Source organism: Haematobia irritans, chromosome 2 (assembly GCF_050003625.1).
Source record: "Haematobia irritans isolate KBUSLIRL chromosome 2, ASM5000362v1, whole genome shotgun sequence".
Taxonomy (NCBI): Eukaryota; Metazoa; Arthropoda; class Insecta; order Diptera; family Muscidae; genus Haematobia; species Haematobia irritans.
The window spans coordinates 743865-769243 of NC_134398.1; the positions used below are offsets into that span (position 1 = coordinate 743865).

Below are 25379 nucleotides of genomic sequence, written 5' to 3' on the forward strand. Positions count from 1 at the left end.
TGCAGCGCCCACGAGCCCATGCAAACATAACATTATTTAACAGAAACATACATTTGTTTGCCACGTGGAGCAGTGGTTAGCATGTCTGCCTTGCATGCAAAGGGTCGTGGGTTCAATCCCTGCTCCGACCGAACATTTTTTGTTGTTGTTTTTTTTTTTTTAATTTACACAGTTATATTTATACTATCTTAATTTTTTTTGAATGAAACATCGAAATGTGCGTTATTGAAGATTTATAGTCAGTAACAGTGCTTGATATAAACGAAATTGAATGATTTTTGGATAAAATATTATTTTTTATTGCAAAAATAACAATCTTGTAATAAAAAACTGTTTTTGTACAAAACTTTAAAATTTGGTTGAATTCCTTCCAAATTTTAACAAAAGAAGAACGTGGAGTCGAGTATAAACATACATACATAATTTTATAATATAAACATAAATTTATTTAGGAGTGAACAGTTTTTTACTAGCATTTAACACCATCGCTCTAAAATTCCTTTTATTTTTCTTTAATAATTCATTTTAAAGAAAATAAACTTTTTAAATTGTTTTAGCTGTAAAGGTCGAACTTAATGCCCGCTTTTATATGTGATGGTGTTCGTCAACTCCTCGTGGACTACTTTTTAATAAAGAGAAACTAAACTTTGTTTTTTTACATTTTACTGTGTAATTTTTCACTATTTCCTCCTTATTTCATTTTACCGTCCCAACTCTAAAAAGAGTATAGTGCCCTTTCGTTATTTTTATGAAGACCCCTGATTTCTTTTAACGAACCAAGAAAAAAATAATGCCAAAATGATAAACAAAACACATGTCCACACATACATAAAATGCTGCTCTCAAGGCGAAAACATAAGCTGTTTGTTTTTCAAATGTCTATTCTCTTGGTTCAGAATGTATATTCTCTTTATTCAAATTAAATAATATTTAGACTTAAACATATCAAATTTTTGGCCTTATCATAAAACAGTTTTCCGAAACAACATACAAGCGGTTTCACAGAAATTGTTCTCTTTTGACTCTTTTGCTAAATTATATTGATATCTTTCGTCAACTCTCCCGGTTTCCATCTCTATTTCTCTCTATATTCTCTCTGTCGCTTTGAATAAAATATCACAACATATGTATGTTTAGTTGAAATTTGTAAATTTATATATGTTTGTATTCACACATATGATTTTTATGAAACATTCATGCCCCAAACATAATATATTCTAACATATTAACATAGATGTCCCAAACATTTAGTGTTAGTTTAGGAAAATTACATGTTCGCACTTAAATATATAGTGGTTTAAAATCGTGCCCGAAACACATTTTGTTTATATCGGAACATATGAAAAACATATTTTTCTAACAGTGTGGGAATTTTGCATAAATAATAATTTTCAAGAGCTATACAGGGAGGTTATGGGTGGCTAAAAGAATAAAACTTGTATAACTTTTCTATGGTTCTTTAGTTTACTGATTTTGGGCAAAATTTTGAAGAACTTGGAACTTTTTTTGGCAGTCTTAGATTTATTTGTGCACTTTGTTCTTAATGCAGTTCGTAATTTTTTTTTATTCGTCGTTTCCTAATTTTGAATGGATATTGTGCGTTGCTGTAGTTATTTTATCCCCTCGCTACAATTTATCGCTCTACATTTGTGAGGCTCTACCATAATATGCATAGAAATTTGTTTGTATGTGTGTATTATTTGTGTAAATGTGGGCAAGTACTTAAAAAAAAAAAATAAATAAAATATATCTACGTGCCAGTGTGAACTTATTCGTCTTCTATTTTCTATTTTCTGTTCAGTAGTTTGAAAGTTTAGTTGTTTTGCAAGGTTACATGATGTTACAATGCTTCCACTTTGTACACTCTAATGCCCTACCTAAATGTAGGCAATATAAGCTCAGCAAAACTGCACCTAGAGAAGGATCAAATCAAAAATGTTTCAAGGGAAAAGTGTTATTTTTGGACAGGGAACATATAGCATGTTTTTCGCATCAAGAAGAAGAGTTTTCTTTTCCGAGGAACGAAATTTTAGACAAGCGAATATTTCTTTTGACGCTAGAAAACTTTCTTTAAAGACAACCGTTGAATCGTTGGTCATAAATTTGGGTTTGATTGTTCTCAAAGAGAATACTTTATAAGAAAAGAGAATTTGTTTTGTCTTAAATTTCGTTCCGGAGGAAAATATTTTTTCTTTGTGTGTAAGTAAGAAATATGATTACCTCAAACATGTTTCAGAAGAATAATGATTTCTTGCCAAACATAAAATGCTTGCCGAAACAAGATATATAATTTTACCAGTTGCGACAAACAAGTTTCATATTGACGACTTGTTCTTTGGGTGTAGTTGAAGTGAAGAACTGTTTACCAAGGGAAGTTGTGACATACCCCCAGCAAACCCCTAGACTTGGGAATAATGTCTTACCATTATCGGACGGTTTCCTTTACCATACATCCGATTTAAACTACTGGTAATGAGAAAGTAAGAACGATTTGAATTTAAGAATATAGTCGGACACCGTAATAAAGTAATTTTTAGTGCATTATATAGTTACACCCCGTACACCCTAAAAAAAAAAACAAAAATCGCTTCTGTAACATATAGCCCAAACACATTTTACTTCAAGCATATATATTTTCAGGATTGGTCCAAACAAAATATTGTTTGTATTGTTCAAACATATTGTGTTTCACCTTAGGGCATATACTGGTAGAAAAAAATTTTAATGACATTTTCTTTTTGTGGATATATTTTTAAGGCCCCAATTGGTTACTTCCATTATTTTACTAGCAGCATACTCTCTAGGTCTCTCTTTCTAAACACATATATGTTTATAGGCTATTTCCAAATTAATATATGTTTGCATCTAAACATATTATATTTACAAACATTTTATGTCCCAAACATAATATGTTCTAACATATTAACATATATGTCCCAAACATGTTATGCTAGTTTATGAACATTATATGCTTGCACTTAAAAATATTGGGTTAAAAATTTGAGTTCCAAACATATAATTTTTAACCCAAACATATGAAAAACAGTCTTTTTCGTCCGTGTAGTAAAGAAAGTAAAGAAAAACAAGTACATACAGCACTAAGGGTTTCCTTTGAAATTTCAGGAGGGCTTGAGGACACTTCCCGAAGATAAATTTAAAGATTTCACCTATGAGAACTATATCAGATTCTGGATTTATAAGAACCATTTTTGTTTGATTTTTAGAGGAATCATTACCATCTCTTGTAAGTGTGCAAGAAAATTATAAAATAACGTCTTGATTTGAAATCTTAAATCTGTAGAAGTAAAATCTGGAAATTTTACATTGTGTTTCAAGCAATTTTCATGATCAGTGCGCCTTCTACACCCTCAAGAAGTGAAGTCGGTCTATATGGAGGCATTACCAAATGGACCGATGAAAACTTAATCCGATACACGTTTTTGTGAGCCTAAAATACCAGAATATTTACAATTTCAGGCAAATCAGATAAAAACTACGTTTTCTAGAAACCCAAGGAGATAAATCGGGAGATCGTTCTTATGGGGGCTATACTAAAATATGGACCGATACTCACCGTTTTCGGCACACCTCTTTATGACCCGAAAATACCTCTAGATTTCCAATTTCAGGCAAATAGGATAAAACTTCGGATTCTAGAAGCCCAAGAAGTGAAATCGGGAAATCGGTCTATATGGGTGCTATACCAAAATATGGTCCGAAAATGTGAGTCATTTTCGGCACACCTCTTTATGGTCCTAAAATACCTCTAGATTTCCAATTTCAGACAAATTGGATAAAAACTACGGTTTCTATAAGCCCAAGACCCCAAATCGAGAGGTCGTTTTATATGGGGACCATACCAAAACATGGACCGATACTCACAATTTTTGGCACACGTATTTGTGGGCTTACAATACCTCTAGATTTCCAATTTCAGGTAAATTGAATAAAACCTGCGGTTTCTATAAGCCCAAGAAGTAAAATCGGGAGATCGGTCTATATGGGGGCTATACCAAAACATGGACCGATACTCACCATTTTTGGCACACCTCTTTATGGTCATAAAATACCTCAAGATTTCAAATTTCAGGCAAATTGGATAAAAACTACGATTTCTATAAGCGCAAGACCCCAAATCGGGAGGTCGGTTTATATGGAGACTATATCAAAACCTGGACCGATATAGTCCATCTTCGAACTTGACCTGCCTGCAGACAAAAGACGAGTTTGTGCAAAATTTTAGCACGATTGCTTCATTATTGAAGACTGTAGCGTGATTACAACAGACAGACAGACGGACAGACGATGTCATATCGTCTTAGAATTTCTCCCTGATCAAGTATATACATATACTTTATATAGTCGGAAATCGATATTTCGATGTGTTACAAACGGAATGACAAACTTATTATACCCCCGTCACCATTCTATGGTGGTGGGTATAATTAAGATATATTTAGTCACTTGGAACTTAAGTGACATTGTCATTATTAAAATGTTCATTTGTGTTATATGTTCTGTTGATCTCACGTTCCACAAATTTTTATTTGACTTCATTCTTTATAAACATGGTATTTTAAAATGTGTCAGAAATTTGGTATAAACATAGACATTTCAATGGAGGATTCAAGAAAAATCGCTGGAATCTGAAGAACTGATCGTATCAAACAAGGACTTTTATTAACATATTAGGCTGCTTTGATTTCTAAAATTTTTTATATTGACAGTTTCTGTTGTGTTGTAAACACATGGAAAATAATAACTTTGGGTACAAGCCTTAAAAATAGTTTTCAATATGATGTAACCATCTGCTATAGGCAAAATACTCTTTCTAGCAACATTCCAACGAAGAGGTGAGTCTCGCTCCTACAACAGAATAATTATTCATGCGGGATCTTAACATCGACAAGTAGGGAGCTTTTTATCATTTAGACATTTTCCTATTTTAAAATCTTACCAACCAAATTGATTTCCTTCTCCCATCTAACTATGTTCCATTTTCGTTGTAGAGTACCTAAGCTTCACCACTCCCATATAAGGCATTTGCTGTTGCCACTTCTGCGTGTATTTGAACTTTTTCCACTAAGATTTATGACGCCTGCATAATGCAAACAAAGCGCATTCAATGGTGAAATAAAAAAATCTCACAGCAGCACTAAACATAAAATAAAAATGGAAACTGGGGATGAAATGTGCAAAATGTTGCATGAAAAAGGTTAAAGGTATTATAAAATTAAATATCTTTTCCCGTGAATGTTTAAAATCCGTATTTATGCAAACGTCAGCTGGCTTCCATGTAATTCCTATGTAGATTTAAATTTTTTCTCCATATTTTTTGTGTTCTTTTGATTCGGAAAAACCATTATCATAACTAAATGAGTGGGTAATGTTGTAATAATGGGACCATCTCAAATGCATAACACAACTTGCAGAGTACTTCAGTAGGACTCTGGAAAATTTTCTGAATTTACTTATGAATTTAGCTTAGTAAAATCTTAGCCAATACAAGAGAATAATTGAGATGTTATGTACTAGCTCTACACAAAAAAAAAAATCCGTAGTTAAACTAACTCTAAATTTACTTGTTTTTATTGAAAAAAAAAATTATTTGTAGTAGTTAAATTTTATTATTTTTATCGAAATTTTCCACAGCATAATGAAATTTTACTTTTTTTAAGTATGTCTCAAAAATTTTATGAACTCAACGTGGGTATAAAGTTCAATGACCGTACACATAAGTTCAATATGAACTAAAACAAAAGAAGATTTTCCTATGATTCCCAAAACCAGTAAGAATCAACTACTGTATAGTTAAAATGGTCATGATTTGGCGCCAATTATTTACTTCTTTACTTTTAGTTAATTTTTTCTTCTATGAAAGGATGTAATTTCGGGAACTGCAGTTAAAAAGTACAACAGGGCATTAAAATATCCTGGTTTTAACAACGCTTTGTGGAAATCTCAAAATGTGGAGCAAAATTTAGTTCAATTTTCGGGCGAGGTAGTTCATTCTTTCTATATTTGCTCTCAACAAGATGCATTTTCTTTTAAAGAAGTTGAAGGAAGGGTGAGTATATAAGTATATAATGGGAAACCGACGTAGTTATAAGTGCTGCAGGTGGAATTCTGAAATATGTATAGATCCACGTAAATTTTATTTGGATCTCTAGAATACTCCGTGCGTGGTTCTGGACAAATTTTTTGAGTTCTATCCTGTATTTAATTTACCATACATGTTAGGTTAGGTTAGGTGGCAGCCTGATGTATCAGTCTCACTTAGACTATTCAGTCCATTGCCACACATTGGTGAACTTCTCTCTTTTATCACTGAGTGCTGCCCGATTCCATGTTAAGATCAATGACAAGGGACCTCATTTTTATAGCCGAGTCCGAACGGCGTTCCACATTGCAGTGAAACCACTTAGAGAAGCTTTGAAACCCTCAGAAATGTCACCAGCATTACTGAGGTGGGATAATCCACCGCTGAAAAATTTTTTTGGTGTTCCGTGGAAGCAGGAATCGAACCCACGACCTTGTGTATGCAAGGCGGGCATGCTAACCATTGCACGACGGTGGCTCCCTACCATACATTGATTCACACCGGTATCCGCCATGTCGACTTTGCGATTTTTGGTTTTAAATTCAGCTGCATTTTAGTTTTTTTAGTAGAAAGAGTTAGTAACTTACAGAGAGTTACTCACAGAAAACTTTCCCAATTTGGGGTAAAATTTCCAATGCTGGCAACACTTTGATTTGTAAGTTTTTCTGATTGCCAAATCAATGACTTAATATGAAGATAATTGCAGCTAATGCATATTGTATAGAGTGCAACAACATGGCCAAGAAAACACTTTTGAATTATTCTAAAGAAATTCCTCGCCTTCAATTCCATTTGGGTGTAAACTATTCTTTTTTTTTTTTTAACGTTTGTAAGCCACAATAGTCGCTTACCTTAAGATCTTACAATTGACTTAATAAAATATATTTTTAAATGCTCTTGATAAAAATAACCCGTACAGGATACATAAAAGATTTGAAACATGTTCTGCCTTCGTATGTGGATATATTTTTGACCAACGTGTAAACTCTAAATGTTATGCTTCTGCAAATGTTCTCCACGATAAGACAATGTTTTTTAACGCTAAAATATTTGGCCGATAAGGGAATAGAAATATGTCTGTGTTTATTTGGAACACTTTACGTGAGCTGAGACAAGCGACTAGCATCCTTTGGGCCAAATGCAACGATGAAGCTCCGCCATGTATTTCCTTCCGTTGGTAGATAGACACTTCGTGTGTGTTTGTGTGTACGTGTTGGACGAAGACGTTGGGGTTGGTAGCATAAGTTAAAGTTTGTACCACATTTTGAACAAAAGGTTATTTGGCAAATCTCCATAAGAATTGTATTTGCTTTTTTATTTTTGTCATAGAACATACCAGGGAAATGTTCCTTGAAAATCTCATGAAAGCTAATAGACTTGATTAAAGAAAAAAAGAAACCACAAAGGAAAACATATTTTGGGATTCTATTTTTTGGTGTTCTACACAAGACCTTCCAAGCAAAATAAGTGAAATAGATTCACTTTAAGTAAATGAAATATATAAAATGTCATATATGCAATATTTTTACAAAAATTTATAAACCTATTCATGTGATATGACCCAATTACAACAAAGTTAATATAACTTTTACAAATGTATTTCATTTTTACTTGTATTACAATTTCTATCTCACCAAAATAGCACCGCCTATTCTCTATGATAACTTCAGTTTCTACGAGTTCATCATTGTTCTGGACTTAATAATCCCCAGGAAATATATGCAAATTAACAGGTAAAGAATTCTCAATTTGCATTTATTAGATGAAGATTTAAGACTTGATTGTCAAATCCACCAACAATCAACCTGACCAAGCAGACTAACATTATTCGATCTGTTCGGGACTTAGACCATGGATCCTTGTGGCTGCTGATTATGCATGCATGTCCCTACAAGGCTTTAAATAAATGCCTCAACCAGAATAAACGAAATTAAATTCAATTACTTTTGGTCAGTTTTACATTCTATGAAAATGTCCCTGTATCTACGTGACGAGCCTTTTGTGGCCATGCGACATGGGAAAATGGATTAAATTGTTATTTTCCTACAAAAAATAACATTTAAATTTATAACTCAAATAATGTTATTGAGAGAGAGAGAGAGTGGGCGAAGGTAGAGCGAGAGAGAGAGAGAGAGATAGGACGAGGGAATAAAAATAACATGGCCTTTCATTGTTGTGAGCCTGTGTGTATACTCGTATTGGTGCATGAGTGGGAGAATCTCGCACAGGAAATTGGATTTTTACCGGAAGCGGATGTCCATGAAAAATAGAAATGAATCAAGTTTGCTGTTTGATTGTCACAAACACTATGCATGAATATGATTTTCATTTTCCCCCTTGGGCATACACAATTTATGCCAAATAGATAAAATGAGCTAAACAATGAATATATTCTGTTTGCCTCGCTAATCGGAACAAAATGACATTAAGCAAATGTTTTAAGCGGACGAATATATAGGATTTTGTCCTTTAAAATTTCTGTATGGAACAAAATTTGAATATGCACAGGAATACTAATTAAATTTTATGTAAATTCATTGGATCCAGATTGACATTTTAGATGAGATCGCCATTGTAGTGCGCATGAGGAAAAATGTTTACAAAAAATTGCCATTTTATGAAAATTAAATATTGGAGAAAAGCTAGTTTTCTTGTGTCAATGTCGATTTTCCTTTAAGATAAATAAGCAATCGTTAAAATTTATCTTCCCTAAGATTAGCACATTATGCTGTGCAATTAAATTTTGATTACATTTAAATTCAGTAAAGTTTTGGTATATAGCAGTTTCTTGTTTTAATTTTCTTCACAAATCCATGTGAATTACTTGGTCTTCAACACACATAGAATTTTTTCCATACACACACACACATATAAATATGGTAGTGTTTATGTTCATCTATTGAGAAATATTTACGGTTAATAGCATTTAGTTGATTACCACACAATAAGCCAAAATCCATTAGAGACACACATTGTTGGGAAACATGGAAATGATTTCAAACCTACACTGAAAAGCACAACCACCGACAGAGAAGCAACAACAGCAACACCAAAAACACTACGGTAGATATGCTCGTACACCTAAAGGATCCTTAGTTATAGCACCAAACCACGTAAACCACATGTCTTACAAGAGTGAGCGTGTATAAGGACACGTAAGCAGAGTTAGAGAGTAACGCAAGGATTTTCTATGTTTATTCATAGAATATTTCCCTTAGTCAATTTCTAGTGAATTGCCAAAGAGAAGGCAATTTCATTTTTAAAGACTTGTACAAAATTCATTAAAACTCGGATCAATCGAAATCGTTCATTTAAATGTTGCTCTATTGTGTTCTAAACTAAAGTTAATTTTATAATTTCAATTTAAGTTGAATTAAAACTGAGATAAATAAGCAATAAATTAAATTAAAAGTGAAATAATAAATTAAGCCAAAATAATTAAAAATGGTTAAATTGAAACAAATTTTACTAAAATAAAATCAATTACATTATATAATATTAATTAGCAAACATCAAATTTTAAAACAAACATGCAAATAATATAAAAGTAGATGTACTATCATTAAAATAAATTGAAAGTTCAAAGTAAGCTAAATTAAATATAAATAAAATAACTCAAATTAAAAAAAAAACTTATATTAAACTACACACAATTAAATAAATTTAAGTACATTCAATAACAATAATCAGAAAAATTTAATTGAACTAAGTTAGAGCAAAGTGAACTGAGTAAATAAATAAATTTACATTGATTAATTAATTTCTTCTTTAAAAAAAAAAATTGTCATCAAAGTATTACTTTTATCATACCCCACGAATCATCAATATATCCCTCTTTACACATAATTTGGGTTTTTCATCATTAACATTTCTCGTTTCAATATTTATGTGAATTTTTCGTACTACTGATTTAAATTTTACTTGCGAATTCCAATTTGAAGATAGACCTATTTACAGAATGACAATGTGGTTCTAATTACTGACAGGCTACATTGACAATAGTAATAAATATTTCATACATTCAATAAAATTTCGTATTCAGATTCGCATATCTATTATTGTGGCCAAAGATTATAGATTTGAGGAAGATAGGAAATTGGCTTACGTCATACCAAATGTTGCATTTACCAGATTTGTATAATACATGTTTGTAATCTTTTAGTTGTTTTTCGTTTTTATTTTTTAAATGAAAAATTTAGTTTTCATTACAATGTTAAATTGTTTCATTACAATGTTAAATTTTAGGCAACAACAAAAAAATTACATTTTTCCCTTTATGGAAATTTATTTCGTGCACTTAATTTCTTTTTATTTGCATTTTAATGCTATGTCAATACTTGTCGTATACGCGTTTGGTTCGAGTATTAAACTAATCTGGTAAATGGTTCGATCTCCTCAGTAGCTAATTTCCTATCTTCCTACAATCTATAATCTTTGATTGTGGCCAGCTTTTGCTACAGCTTGCAAAATATTCATTAGGTCGTCCTCGAGTATATTTGCAAGTGATGTCTTCGTAAAATGCAATTTCTCGTAAACTTTTCAATACACGTATGCGGTTAGAATAATTCCAATGACAATTGATGTCATCCGGAAGTTAAATGGTGAGGAAATTGTTGGCTAAATAAAGTACATTGAAATGTAAAAACACCCTTCTCCCTATTGAAATTGACATTTTTTTGAAATGGGGAAAATTCATGCGTAAATGGGCTTAAAATAATTCAATATTCATGTATTCTATTCTTTGCTCTGTGTAAATATTTTATGTAAATCTAGACCCAGTGATAATTGCATTAGGTAAGCCCATGGACAACAATTTAATATAAACAATAATATTTTTCTTTGTTTTAAGGTTTGTTTATTTTTACATGTTAGTTTTGCAATACGAAAAATAAAATACATCAATACATTAGAAATTAAATGTTTATGGGCAATTTAATGAAAAGTTACAGTATTTTAAAACAATATTGTGTGTTTCGTAGCATTACAAAATAAATCTGTGGAGATTTAAGACAAACATACAATATCTAATTGCAAATTTTACTACCTTTTTAATTTCAGCCCATTCTGGTCATCATCTAACTGTTGCTAAATGTGAATATATAGGAAAGAATTTAGAAATGCCCAAGTAAACAAAAATCATATAGAAATCACAAAAAGTATAACTAAACTTCCAATATTCGTGTTGGATTGGCAACGACCTCGCCCCATACAGGTATACGAACACATCATCAGAAGCAATTTCAACGCACAATACCACAGCAATATTTTCTACATTTAATTTTAAAAGGTAAGTCTTTACATTTCGTACGAAAATTGCTTAATTTCATGGAAGAATTATTTTCAATTTTAATATATTAAAGAATATTTTCTCAGGAATAAAATATCATATGTACCATATATACAATATCAAAGAAGTGTAGAAGGATGCATTTAAGATGTATTCCTTTTGGAGGATTTGGTGTCAATTCAAAGATTACTTAATCCGTACAATGTGCTCAAGTTGACAATAAAACCGGTAGCAACTTGACTGAGTTGCAACAAATTTGGGTAGAAATATGTACTCACACAGTTAGCCTGCAATCATATTTTTGGACCCCGTGTTCCTTAACTAAAAAGGAACTACAGTACCGCAAACCTCGAGTAGTCGATTTTCAATGTTTATATCTCTTCTTGTAGTAAAATTCAAACAGGACTCAAAGCAAAAATTCTTCTAAAATTACTATCTCATTTACGCAACATATATCAGACAGTACTATGGGTTAGAGAAAAATCAATACATTAAATATTTTCCTCAGGGGATATATCAGAAGTATAAGGGAATTGAAAATTGTTTACTTACTTTGTGGTTTTCATTGTTAAATGTGTGGTTTTGCACATTCCAATGACTTTGTAAAGGACTACAAACGTGCCTCACTGTAAGTCAATATTCATGTTGCATCAGATTTCAAAACAATTGTAATTAGAAATTTGAGTCATGAGTTGGGAGATATGGGTGGTGGCAAATAATAACATATATAATAACCCTTCGAAAGAATTTCAATTAAATGAATTTTCGTAATTTGAAATCAATTTCCTGTTACTAAATTTCACAAAAACAAAACCACAATTTTATTTATCTTCTTTGCATAAATTGATAGGTAAAATTTAATTTGTTCAAGAGTTTTTGTTTTGTCGGTGTCTAAATTTAAGATGTATGCAATTTCACTTGGCCTTAAATTCTTTGAGTTTTATAGTGGTGGAGATAAGAGGAAGAAATGCGTTTTTGATGATAAGATGTAGGCAAATATGAAATATTTTTATTTTTAATCATTAGCTAAGTTTTATAAGCAATAAATAACGCCAGCTAGGAATCCAAACTAATGTTTATATGTCCTAAATTCTTTCTTTCTCCTTCTGTCTTTATGAAGCTTCGTTTAGGTAGAATTTATTTCCAAAAATTTAATATCATACTTGTTAGATATGTTCATTTCGCCAAATATATCGATCGAAATAGTCATTTGACCATAATGCTTGTGAGACCACAAATCTAAGTTTAACCAAAAACGCATTTGGTCCTTAGCTCAAAAACCACAAACCCATGGTTACTGCAGTAAAGGACGTTTCTTGGCGAACAGTTGATTGCTGGTAGGCTATAGGCCTGTGGCTATGCAAATGCATGTCAACTTGAAAGATAATGGAGAGGAATGTAGCACGAAAAATGTGCTGTGGTTAAAAATACGGCACAGCTAGCCCACCGTTTGGAATAAACGACATTACTTCAATGTACCATTAAAACGATGTTCCTACACGGACGAAAAAGACTGTTTTTCATATGTTTGGGTGTAAACTTTATATGTTTAGAACTCAAATTTTTTAACACAATATTTTTAAATGCAAGCATATAACATTCATAAACTAGCATAACATGTTTGGGACATATATGTTAATATGTTAAAAAATATTATGTTTGGGACATAAAATGTTTGTAAATATAATATGCTTAGATGCAAACATATATTAATTTAGAAATAGCCTATAAACGTGTCCAGAAAGAGGGACCTAGAGAGTATGCTGCAAGTAAAAAAATGGATGTAACCAATTGGCACCTTAAAAATATATCCACACAAAGAAAATTTAATTAAATTTGTTTTCTACAAGTGTATGTCCTAAGGTGAAACATAATATGTTTGAACAATACAAACAATATTTTATTTGGACCAATCCTGAAAATATATTTGCTTGAAGCTAAATGCTTTTGGGGTATATGTTACAGAAGCTATATTTTTAGGGTGTAGATACACACACAGAAAAAAGGGAACTGTTTTATTGGAAGAATGAACTACCTTGTGCGGAAATTTAAGAAAATTGTAATCCAGATTATAAATGCGTTATTAAAACAATGAGAGTTTACTAATTTTGTTAACTCTTCTTTACAATTCATGAAATTCTTCCTTTCCATAAAAGCAAAATGATGTAAAAGTAAAGGAAAAAATCATTGGCGCCTTTACTATCTCAGTAAAAAAAAATTGGAAGTTCTTCCAATGGCACAACTTTAAAAGCCCTACCAAAAGATGTACTCCCAAAGATGTTCTTTATTTCAACTACACAGGAAGTTCTTTTGATTCAATTATTTATAATTCGCTGTTTTCTTCTTTTTAATGGCTACATTTAATGTTTTTGTTTCAAAAAGGTTAAAAACAGAGTAAGCTTTAATATAATGGTACAAATTATTGGAATTTTGTCGAAATCCATTCAAGATATATTGCGAATTTTTCAAAATATTTTAATTCAAACGTTTCGGACAAGCGATAGAATGCATTAAATCATAAAACATTATAAAAATTATTTATTTGTCAAAATATGACATTTTTTAATCCACATCCAAAACACTGAATTTGAATCACAGAGTAGGGAGTGATGAAAATTCAGTGCAGCGGCTGTTGAAATGGTGGACATCCGTCCTATGACAAACTCGTGTTAAGTTCATCGCTTCTGCGCCAATTTTGCACTACTTCCGGAACCAAAAAGAACATGTTCACTACTTTTTTGGCGACGTTCTTTTTCCTGGGTACTTACCATACCGATAATCATTCTCAAAATTTTGAGATGTGTAGCACAATTTTCTTCTGCTTTAGTTGACATTGAACTTATTTTTACGATCATTGAAATTTATTTTGAGACATTCTTGACATAAAGAAAACTTCATTGAAAATTTCATAAAAACTTTTAAAATTTTACTGAAACAAAAAAAAAATGTTTTTCATAAACGTAAGTAACAGAGCATTAGTTTTCTGTGTAGGACGGTGTAGAAAGTTATACAAATTAAAAGAGCCTAATATAGGAAAAAATTAGGCTCTTATTCCCCAACTCCGGACTTTTGAATTGAATTGGAAGACACCGTCTAGCTGTTGGAGATCCTTTCATTGATCTTATTCAAACATTTGTTCACCTTTATTCGCAATATATTATGAACTAACGCAGGTTCTTCTTTCTTTGTATAACATCGAATTTCAATATCATCTAATTTTATAGATGCGTTCGCCTCTTGTGTGATCGAAATTTAGATTGAAATCTCTTATGACACTGAATAATATATGGGCATACTATAGAAGGACAACTTCACACCATGTACAACACTGCCTGCTGTGTTAGTTCAAAATATTAAAGATTTTGTTTTTGTTATAATTAAACTGAATGAATGGGCTATATTTAGGGCTATTGTAAAATTACAGTTCTGCCACTTTCACGTTAACAAACATAAATATATGTCAATAACTCCAATGTTGTAATCCGGTACATAAACAATATTTGTATGTAGCTTGATTGTAAGGACAATAAAGTCATTATTTAATGAAAAGTAACCTGACTCTCCCATTGTTGAGAGCCCAGTATGTATATAAATGAGTATGAGGGTACATAAGAATGGCACGAACGAAGAAAGGGCAAAATTTAAAAAAACTAATACATGGTGATAAAATAATTTTCATGTCATATACTCCAAAACAAAAAAAAATATTGTTTATTTTAGTTTATGGAAAATTAGTTAAGTTTAATTTTATTTACAATTTCCCAAATAAAATTTGTACCTTAATTAAATGAACTAGAAAAAGACAAAAATATACACAACTATAAAGATTTTCGTGTTTCCCACAAAATAGTTTAGAATTTTCCTAAAATTTGTAAAATTTATCAAACACTCATCCATCTAGAACTTCGTTAAACAACGTTAAAAACATTTTTGGTATTTGTAACTCCATTGTTTCCCTTTAAAATACAAAATTGTCTTTAGCAAGACAAAGTATCTAATTACCACTAATAAATTTTCATAAGAATTATTTGACAATTTTATTATAACTTCAAAAGTATATCTTGTAATATTGCGTCTCAAGTGGAATAACACTGTACTGAATGTAACATCTTAGAAGTTCAGAAAACCTACATAGATATTCTCAATGAAGTTTTGTAGTAGCAAAACCACTCTCGTCCAAATAGGGCATAGTTTTTATTTTCCTTACTTAAAGCAAAAAACAAAAAAAAAATGAAATCTTGGTCTTCCCTCCCTAATGTACAGACATATGAATTACCATGCCATTCAAAACATCAGGACATAAATTATGACTATAGCTTTGCATTTTACAAGAATAAAATATAATTATTTGCAACCATTGCAATGAGAGAACAACAAATACAACACAAAACATGTACACAACCACATATGTAAATGCATATGGCTGTGACGACAACGAGAAGGACTATTACGCCAACTCTGTTCTTGAAGAGCCTTTGAGCATACACTCACACACACAAACACGTACGCACTTGTGAAACCAGGCAGCCGTTGTTCGTAATACTCTCATAATGGACGAATATATGGCAATGGGGATCTGTAAATGACAGCAATTGTAAATTGACAAATACTTATGCATTTAATACTTACATTACACTCTCACACGTACATATGTATTACAATCACAATTGCACAATGTCATCATGTATTCGTACAAACAACTCATCTGTCAGCATTATCAACGTGCTCACAATCACAGCCACACATATGCACTTACACTCCGCAACTCAATGGAAGTTCTTCAGCATTTCAAGAGGGAGAGATACAAAATAATGGGCAATAATTTCTGCAAAAACAAAGCGGATTTATAATCAACGGACAATAAAAATAACATAAAAGAGATCTTACAAAGTATGGAGAGTGATAGAGAGAAGGCCCAGTTCTTTTTGGCGTTACTATAAGAAGAATGTTCACAGTCTTCGGAATACGAGTAGAGCTTTCTGCTTTTTCCATTATATTTACACATATAAAAATAGAAATTTATTTCAGCTTATTTTATTGCGTTTAGGTAAATTTATTTTTGGCTTTAATATGTCAAAGAGCCTGAATCCATCACTATATTTCTCATCACATTTGTGATTTTAATAAGCCGTCTCTCGAATGTCTTTCATTACGTAATTACTCATTTACTGTGCTATTAATGAGGTCTCTTAATGATAAAACCATCATGGTTTTCCTCGATGCCTGGGACAAAGTATAATTGCTGAACTTTACTAATGTTGGAATGCAAAGTTCTTTGCTTGTGTGCAAAACTTTTCTCTCATGGGTATGGGGATGCTTTTTTGTTTTTATTTTGCGAGTATTCCTTCAATTTGGGATGTAATTACAAAATAATCCCCATTAAGTCTGTAGACACATAAGGCATTCATAAAGTTTAAAGAAAATCTGTAAAGTTGAATTGGCATCCGTAATTCTTTTGACAAAAACCATTCTTTAGATTCGACTAAATGCAATAATTCTTCTATTTTAATTATGCCTTTCAAGCAATAGAAACATCTGAAATTGAAATATGAATAGAAAATGTCACAATGCCGCTCCCTTTATAATCCTAATCCTAGGTATGGTACAATAAATTTGCATTGGTCGTAGGAAACAAATGATGATGCAGTTACCAGTTAAAATGTTTGTCCTTTACAAGTCGTTTTATTTAACCCTAGCTTTGGCACTATATACAAATGTAAATATTTCATTTTTGACACTGTTGCCATTTCAACAATATTTATCCGACTTTTATGAAATTTGGACTCAGTGGCTAATATGTACAAATTTAACAATATTTTTACAATATCGCAATTTTTCAATTTCTATTTACAAATGTAAATATTGTGGTTTAAGATACTTTTAGTTGATTTGTTTTTAATTATTCCATATGAAAATAATCCAAATAAAAGAAGAGGAAATAACAACTTAAAATATATATATATTTTGGGCAACTGTAGCATTTGGTTTGCACCCAGGTGTGCTCCACACAGACTGGCTTTTTACATTGCCCACATTTTTGCCTTGTAGGACGCTTCCTTTTTTTCTCACCATGGTAGCACATATAGCAAACGGTTTTTACTTTTGTATATCCTCTATCACATTCATCAGGCATAAAAGAAATAGGCAACGATTGTATAGGTTCGCCGATAATGTGTCTACAATGCTCAATTTGTTTTTTGTAATTGGTTTAGAGCCGTTAAAACAAGATTCACGAAAAATTTCATGTTTTCGCTCCATTGAGGATTTTTATCCAATTTAAATCCGTTTTTACTAACCAAAAATTGCTACCTGTCTAATTCAGATAGTTCGCCGTCGTTTTCCATATAATATTCCCCCACTTCATGCTCATGTAAATCGGAGTAAAATTTGGCCTCTTGTATAAATCGGACTAAAGATATATATGGGAGCTATATCTAAATCTGAACCGATTTAAACCAAATTTGGCATGGATAGTAAGAATGTTAAGTCTACACCCTGTGCAAAATTTCACGTACACTGGAGTAAAATTTAAGTCTGTGGCCATATCTGTATAAATCGGGCTAACGATATATATGTGGGAGCTATATCTAAATCTGAGCCGATTTCAACCAAATTTGGCATTCATAGTAAGAATATTAATTCTACCCCCTGTGCAAAATTTCACGTAGATCGGAGCAAAACTTTGGCGTCTGTGGTAATATGGGTGTATATCGGGAGAAAGATATATATGGGAGCTATATCTAACTCTGAACCGATTTCAATAATGTCGAACAGATGATGTTCAAAAACAACAATATCAGAATGCAAAACAAACATAAAAAAGCGGTTATGAAGTTAAAAATACCAAAGGAAACAAAATATTTACATTTGTAAATAGTGGCAGATAATGTAGAAAAACATTGGTGCCGAGCTAGGGTTAAAAATCTGAAAAACTTAAAGCATCACTTAAAAGAGTAGGGTGAGTGCAGTAAATGTGGTACAGGCTCGTAATGTGGTATAGTAGCTTTTTTCTCTATCTAACAACATACGAATAACTAAACCAAGCTGAATATATTGTGGCTGTCAGAGAATGAAGCAATCAAAAATCAGTTTGTTTTTTGCAACTCTTTCTTTGTGCCAGTTGAAAAGAAATCACATTTACCTGTGGTCGAATGGTTTTATTTCGGGTTGTTCTTAATCATTTCGTTTTGTGTGAAGGTATATTTTCAATTTATTAATATTCGGAAGTAAATAACTGACGAGTACTAAATAATAAAATGTATGTAATTGCGATACTTATATTGCATTTATTTAAAAAAAAAAAAATCTATATTATGGTGTACCACATTACCAGCACATTTTATGAATTCGTTCTTAATGTGTTTTTTAATAAATTCGCAAATATATCCGAAATTATGGGTTTCTTATTTTTTGCTCATAGTTGAGTGGATGGCTAACACTAGTAAAATGAATGTGGTAAAATCTTAGCCTCGTCGGAGAAAAACAAAAAATTTGGCTATCGAAAAACAAATGGGTATACCACATTTGCTGCGCTCATCCTATACAGCTATACTGTGTGAAAACTGGTTAAGTCCATGTCAAAGGTGCAGATTAATCTTCCTCTATAACGGTTTACATTTATGTTTTAAGGACATTAAAGCTTGCATTTTTCTCAAATTTATCATACCTTTTAATGTAAATGAAATGTATTCTAATAAAAAAAAGCTTTACTAATGTGACATGAACAATTTTCATTGAAATGTGTTTTACATTGCCTTTTTCCCTGCCTAGTTCTTATATGGTTATCTATTCTCATGTGTAATTAAAAACAATTATATGAAAACCACAAGCAAATAAATTAATATCAAGTTCGATTTATGAGCTCTGAGAATCGTATTAGCACAAAACAATGCCCTGTAAATGACATCATGCTGTTTGAGAAGCGATTACACTCTATCCTCAACCCCCCAAAAAAAGCAAGGCAGTACGGGAGCTTAATGTAATTTTTTGCTTGCCCAGTTCGTAGCACGGAAGAAAAGTTACATTGTGAAGGCCCCTAAAATTTATAATCGGGGGATATTGATTCATTACATTAGGTTAAGTTTATTTCGTCATCAACAGCTTTGCTCAAAGTGTTATGTCACAAAAAATTGTAAATTTAAAAAATACGATTTTCGAAACAATAAATCGTCCTCCACCACCAGATCTATACTAAAGGCTATGGAAATTAGAATTATCCAGCGATGAAACATGTTTAGATGGTATCCGGCATTTTCTTTTCAATCAATTCCCTTCATCTTCTTCTTCAATAAGCCCAAACAAATACTTTACTAATATGTAGGGTTATTTGAAAATATTTTGGTGATTTTTTCTGTATTGTATTGGAATCAATACCAAAGTTTTTATATGAATATTCAAATCTATGGGTAAAAATTATTTATGCATTTATTATTTTTCTGTATGATTATCAATTTATGGGGGTTATGAGGCATTTCTATTGCAATTGCGTCCATCCTGCAAAGAATTTTTTTTATCAAACTAACAATAATTTTCCCCAAATATTTGTCCTGAAAATTATATTGATTTTTGTTACGGTCATTCATTAAGGCCCCCATGCAATAGTCTTATGTTCCCTCCATATCGCCACTGTTGTTTCATGGCAATGATTACGGACATATGAGCCATTAACGTATGTGGGATCACAAGCGTCTCTATTGTGGTTTACAACAAGCAATTGACAATCATTGCGTCATAATGTATACACTCTCAGTAGAAACGTTGCCATAGACCAAGGTCACTCAGTCCAATTAATATAATCATGCAATGATTGTCAGTGTAAACACTACTCCTGGATCGAATTACCCCCAACTACCTGTACAACAGCGGGAATATTCGTAATCTGAGCTATTCATGTGGTTGCTAGAAAGCGAAAATGCAAGAGTGCTTTGTCAAGTGTCCCAATGTGGAAGAGTGATTGATTTTGTTTAGCTCTTTGCAGTTCTTTCCATTGCCTATGGTCAATATGTCAATATTCTTATCTTCCCGCTTAAATAAAACAGAAAATAAGACACACGTTTCGATTAAATAAAATAATATTGTTTGAATAGTTCATGGGGATGGATTATTTGGAGTATTCTGCTTTGTGTTAGATCTGTCCCTTCAATTAGTATAAAAGTATTTCGCATTCATATAAGACAACTATATATAATTCTTTGCAATTACATAAATCAAATAGGTCATTGAAATTCACAAACGAATTAACCAAAGCATACATTAAATAATGTCTCAACATTACATTTTTACTGATTCATAGATCTGAGAAAAATCCTCAGCTTTCTGTTATAATTTAAAAAAAAAAAAAAAAACAACCCAAAAGAGCCATGTTTGCATAATTCAATACAATTGTTAGTCGAATATTGCAAACACTATCACACAAGGTGAATGTATGTTATGCTCATTCGGATACATTCACACCTTATTTTAATATGAATTCCTTCTATAGAAGGAGTAAACCGGAATTCCCTCAAGTGGGTGCTACTTCAAAAACTGTCTATGTTCTATACATGGCTGATATCTCCACATGCATGGGGTGGTATGGGTATTCCGGTGAATTTGTGTATGAATGAATGTTCTTACATGGGTATATGTGTGCATGTGTGTGTTCGTTTAAGGATATACACAAGTGCTGTATGAATAACAAACTCTCAAAAGTGTAGGTGTAATGTTTGAACTGCACTCAATGTTTGTATGATGCTGCCACTGTCATAGCCACTCTTTTTCGTGGAGTGCTTGTCTCTGGTCGAACATTGATGTTACCTCTGTTACTCGACCTTTTACATTTCACATTGTGATTCCTTCCAATGCTCTTGTTCTTCCTATGAGGTTCATCTGCAAACTCCAAGATTGCAGCTACTGACTGTCACATTCAGTATTGCCGGCGAAGGCAATAGAGAACAAGATTTGAGCTGTTGTCTTGGTGTTGCACACCGACAATTGTTTGTCACTAAAGCCCTCTTGGCATCTACGTTTGTTTAAAGCTACTTCAAGTATTGCATTCGTTCGTTCGTTAGCTTAAGAGCCTTATTTTGACACTTTCTTTCTATAGCGTATTTTGTGTATTAAACTTACTAAACGTAAAACTTTTTAAGTGTTGGTATTTTGCAACTTCGAATTTGAATTAGTTAGATAAACATCTTCCCGGCATGTTAAATAAAAATGATATCTCTCAAAAACTATTTAAGATTTTAGCAGATGAAAAATTTACTAACAATGGATATAGGACCACCTTCTATGTTCGAAGAACTGTAGTCGCTCACTTATATCGCCAAAACAAACAGATCACCTAAAATATGAATGTCGTTAACGTTTAGGGAGCCACCGTGGTGCAATGGTTAGCATGCCCGCCTTCCACACACAAGGTCGTGGGTTCGATTCCTGCTTCGACCGAACACCAAAAAGTTTTTCAGCGGTGTATTATCCCACCTCAGTACTGCTGGTGACATTTCTGAGGGTTTCAAAGCTTCTCTAAGTGGTTTCACTGCAATGTGGAACGCCGTTCGGACTCGGCTATAAAAAGGAGGGCCCTTGTCATTGAGCTTAACATGGAATCGGGCAGCACTCAGCGATAAGAGAGAAGTTCACCAATGTGGTATCACAATGGACTGAATAGTCTAAGTGAGCCTGATACATCGGGCTGCCACCTAACCTAACCTAACCTAACGTTGTTAACGCTTATTCGAAGGCATCTGAGCTGCAATCTTCAAATTTGTTGTCTTCATGTTTCTTGACTACAAAGCAAATGAGGTGTTTTTCGATACTACAGCATAAATTCTACTTGAAGCCGGGTCTGAATTTAGAAATTAAAGTTGTCGTTATAACGTTTTAAAAGCACTTTGATAACACACAAAAAAAAAAGCAAAAAAAAGGAAAAATAAAAATTTGTTACGCAAAACTCAAATTTAAAAGAGAATTGTGTCTTAAATTCGGAATCAATATCAAAATTATTAGCTCAAAGACAAAATCTGTGTTTTTTAAATTCAAATAAACACAAAGCTAATGAAGTTATTTATTAAAAAATTGGGTTAAATTGCCTTTTGGCTCCGAAAGCCCGATTGGGTAAGTTTAATGAGTTTTATTATTATTATTATGCTAAGCACAATAGGGACATGAAATATTTGGCCTCACGACAATATCTTTTCAGTGTACGTCATTATTTTTAATGTACATACACAAATGTTCTTATAGAGATGGACTTAATTTTTAAAGTTGTTAACACCATTTACGAAATTCTTACCTGTCATGAAATGTCAACCAAAAGTGAACAAAAATCATTGACGCCAAGTTATTACCATATTGACTAAGCCGCAGTCCATTCTTACTATTTTTGAGAAGTGTACGAAAAATTTCTTCTGCTTTAGTATGCATTGAATTTATTTTACCATATTTATTTAAGCCCATGTAAATTTCATTCTTCGGATCCAAACAGAACATTTTCATTGATTTTGGCGACGCGTTTTTTTACTAGGGATGTATATATAACTCAAGAGAGACATAATTTAGAACAAGTATATATGGCCGTAAGTTCGGCCAGGCCGAATCGTATGTACCCTCCACCATGGATTGCGTAGAAACTTCTACGAAAGACTGTCATCCACAATCGAATTACATGGGTTGTGGTATCTTAAATCGTTTTCTAAATTGTGAGTTAGTCCATACGTGGTACAAATTAGACAAAAAAGTATGTATAGATAAGTCTACAAATAATTACGAATCGATATGGACTTTTGCACGGTACGTAGGGAGCCAGAATGGAAATATGGGGGTCGCTTATATGGGGGCTATATACATTTATGAACTTGATATGGACCAATTTTTGTGTGATTGGAGATCTATTCATCTGAGGGCTATATATAACTATAGACCGATATGAACCTAGTTAGGCATGGTTGTTATAGACCATATACTAACACCATGTACCAAATTTCAGCCGGATCGGATGAAATTTGCTTCTCTTAGAGGCTCCGAAAGCCAAATCGGAGGATCGGTTTATATGGGGGCTATATATAATTATGGACCGATGTGGAGCAATTTTTGCAAAATTTCAGCCGGATCGGCTAAAAGTTGTTTCTCTTAGAGGGTCTGCAAGCCAAATTTGGGGGTCCGTTTATATGGGGGCTATACGTAAAAGTGGACAGATATGGCCCATCTGCAATACCATCCGACCTACATCAATAACAACTACTTGTGCCAAGTTTCAAGTCGATAGCTTGTTTCGTTCGGAAGTTAGCGTGATTTCAACAGACGGACGGACATGCTTAGATCGACTCAGAATTTCACCACGATCCAGAATATATATACTTTATGGTCTTTATGGTCTTAGAGCAATATTTCGATGTGTTACAAACGGAATGACAAAGTTAATATACCCCCATGCTATGGTGGAGGGCATAAAAATGTCCTTATTTTTTTAGATAATTATGAATATAATTTATATTATTATAATAACACTAGTTTGCACTTGATGATAATCAACTTTTGTAGTTTGAGCTGCTGAATTCGAAAAAAATGTTTAAACATTTTTTATGGAACAGTTTTTGAGATATCCCGTTATTTTTAAATTTTCGATCTTTTTCACTAAACGATTATAACGTTGTTGATACCTACACCCTCAAAAAAAATCGCTTCTTTAACATATGTTCCAAACATATTTTGCAGGAAGCACATATATTATTGCATACTGCCGAAACATTAATATGTTTGTTTTATGTGAACATATTATATGTTTGGAAGCATTTTGAGCCAAAAATATTATATGCTTGGAAGAATTTTTCCCAAACACGATTGTGCTCATTCCCTAACATACTCGTAATTTTCACTTCCACGAAATTTTTTAGTTATTGGAACCTTTCTCTGTAATACAAATAATGTTGAAGAAATTATTCACTTTTATAAATTTTTTAAATTTTACCTTTCGCCTGCACGGAGAATCGAACCGAGGGCCATACAGTTTGTAAGCCAACACACTATCCACTGGGCTACGTAGCTGTTATAGTCACCAGTAGATAATTATCGTTTTAAGTTACATTTATATAGCATAGTTTGCAGCGCCCACGAGCCCATGCAAACATAACATTATTTAACAGAAACATACATTTGTTTGCCACGTGGAGCAGTGGTTAGCATGTCTGCCTTGCATGCAAAGGGTCGTGGGTTCAATCCCTGCTCCGACCGAACATTTTTTTTTGTTTTTTTTTTTTTTTAATTTACACATTTATATTTATACTATATTAATTTTTTTTAAATGAAACTTCGAAATGTGTGTTATTAAAGATTTATAGTCAGTAACAGTGCTTGATATAAACGAAATTGACTGATTTTTGGATAAAATATTATTTTTTATTGCAAAAATAACAATCTTGTAATAAAAAACTGTTTTTGTACAAAACTTTAAAATTTGGAAGCAATTCAAAAACTAACAAAAGAAGAACGTGGAGTCGAGTATAAACATACATACATAATTTTATAATGTAAACATAAATTTATTTAGGAGTGAACAGTTTTTTACTAGCATTTAACACCATCGCTCTAAAATTCCTTTTATTTTTCTTTAATAATTCATTTTAAAGAAAATAAACTTTTTAAATGGTTTTAGCTGTAAAACTCGAACTTAATGCCCGCTTTTATATTTGATGGTATCCGTCAACTCCTCGTGGACTACTTTTTAATAAAGAGGAACTAAAGTTTGTTTTTTTACATTTTACTGTGTAATTTTTCACTATTTCCTCCTTATTTCATTTTACTGTCCCAACTCTAAAAAGAGTATAGTGCCCTTTCGTTATTTTTATGAAGACCCCTGATTTCTTTTAACGAACCAAGAAAAAAATTGTGCCCATAATGCCAAAATGATAAACAAAACACATGTCCACACATACATAAAATGCTGCTCTCAAGGCGAAAACATAAGCTGTTTGTTTTTCAAATGTCTATTCTCTTGGTTCAGAATGTATATTCTCT

At 32.2% G+C, this 25379-nt stretch overlaps 1 protein-coding gene across 16 annotated transcripts in view; it reads left to right on the forward strand.

Moving 5' to 3' along the window:
• The window catches only part of B4 (imaginal disc development protein B4), a 350112-nt gene that overhangs the window by 212436 nt on the left and 112297 nt on the right, over window positions 1–25379 (forward strand). For all 16 annotated transcript variants that reach the window (XM_075293008.1, XM_075293015.1, XM_075293006.1 and 13 more), the window contains one exon: window positions 11159–11387. The gene's annotated coding sequence lies outside the window, so the exon portion shown is untranslated. The remainder of the gene's footprint in view (window positions 1–11158; window positions 11388–25379) is intronic.